This window comes from Dipodomys spectabilis, unplaced genomic scaffold, assembly GCF_019054845.1.
Source record: "Dipodomys spectabilis isolate Male_0828 unplaced genomic scaffold, ASM1905484v1 ptg000405l, whole genome shotgun sequence".
Classification (NCBI taxonomy): domain Eukaryota; kingdom Metazoa; phylum Chordata; class Mammalia; order Rodentia; family Heteromyidae; genus Dipodomys; species Dipodomys spectabilis.
In genome coordinates this window covers 1,313,949-1,315,607 of record NW_024871082.1, presented here as the reverse complement: position 1 = coordinate 1,315,607, position 1,659 = coordinate 1,313,949, and the positions used below count along the sequence as shown (strand labels likewise).

The 1,659-nt window shown below is 33.9% G+C and overlaps 1 non-coding gene across 1 annotated transcript; it reads left to right on the top strand.

Moving 5' to 3' along the window:
• The first annotated feature begins 1,116 nt into the window (after positions 1 to 1,116).
• LOC122096947 lies at positions 1,117 to 1,223 on the top strand. Its single transcript, XR_006145445.1, has one exon. It is a non-coding gene; the product is annotated as a U6 spliceosomal RNA (small nuclear RNA).
• Positions 1,224 to 1,659: the final 436 nt, after the last annotated feature.

Sequence of the window (1,659 nt, the reverse complement as noted above, 5' to 3'; positions counted from 1 at the left end):
AGGAAATCAGCAAGACCTCAGTCAGCATTTCTCATATAGAATTATCAAATGGGTTAGTTAACTGTTTATGTAGAGTCCAGTTTTCTGAGTCCAGTTTTCTAACTCATCTGCCTAGGAATTCATTCTGGCTGTTGGAAAAAGAGCTCAAGTAAAGATGCCATTTAAAGCCTTATAACTTTACTCTTTACCAGGGTATTGTCCTGCTACTTTGGTTGTTGAGCGTGTCTACAAGAATTTGCATTCCATGAGGAGCAGGGAGACACCATATGACTTATACTTACTGAGATTTCCAAGTGACTTGGTATCACTTGTACTGCATTTTGTAAGTCAAAGCTCTCTAAAAATACCAGTTTTAAGAGATAAGAGGACTGGTAAAAGAACTCTTAGAGACAAATACATCTTCAACTTATATTGTTCCAAGTATTCCATTTAAGGCATATTCAACAACTGGTGAAACTTGTGTTGGCTGTAATTATGTGTCTTTGTCCATGTGTGCACGTATACATGTGTATATGTATGTTTGTGAATAGTAATATACATGTGTACATTATGGCTTATATCATCATTTACTCCTTGCTAACAAATTAGTAAGGAATCCCTAAAGATTTAACAGAAACTGTAGTTAAAGTCTTAACTCTTCAATCTGCTTCTTTACACAAAGACTTTGCAAATTCTCATTAATAAAGTTTCCATAAACTCTGAAATGTACATAATTAGTATTTAATGTCTGCTACCATAAATTTTAAATACTTTATAGAAAAGTTTTATACCTGCCTAACAGTCCTATTTTTGGCATATATAAGTAAAATCCCCAAATTAACCATATTTAAAACATTAAAACTTTTCAAAAACCTTAACACTTGCTGCAATGTTCATTTTGACAGGTGCCTTGTATAGAATAATTGAATTCCTCCTCCTACACATCTCTTGAACTACAAATATCTGGAATTATTTTGTTTTTGGCATGTCTATCTTGATTTTATTCTTAAAGGTGTGCTTATGTAAGACATACATGATTCTAAAATTTCACAACAATTCTTCTGAACTTACTTTTTATTGAATTGTCTAGTTTAATAAAATGACTAAAAATTATACTTTATATATAAAAAATGTTCTGTGTTCAATTTAGCATCACATACTCTAACATTGGAACGATACAGAGAAGATTAGCATGCCCCCTGCGCAAGGATGACATAGAAATTTGTGGAGCGTTCCATATTTTTACAACAACAGATGCTGAAAGGTATGTGGCCACAAGGGAACCGTACTGCATTCTTGGTGGGAGTGTAAGCTTGTTCATCTACTTTGGAAAGCAGTATGCAGGTTCCTCAAAAGATTCCACATAAAATTCCCCTATGACACAGTAATCCCACTTTTGGGGATTTACCCAAATGATCATAAACAAGATCATACTAAAACTACCAGCACAACTATGGTTATTGCAACATTATTTACGATAGTTAAGATATGGGACCAACCCAGATGCCCCCATTAGATGAATGGATCAAGAAAATGTGGTATATATACACAATGGAATTCTATGCCTCCATCAGAAAAAATGACATCGCCCAATTTGTTAGGAAATGGAAAGACTTGGAAAAAAATTTATTGAATGATGTAAGCCAAGTCCAAAGAAACCTAGGTCCCATGATTTCCCTT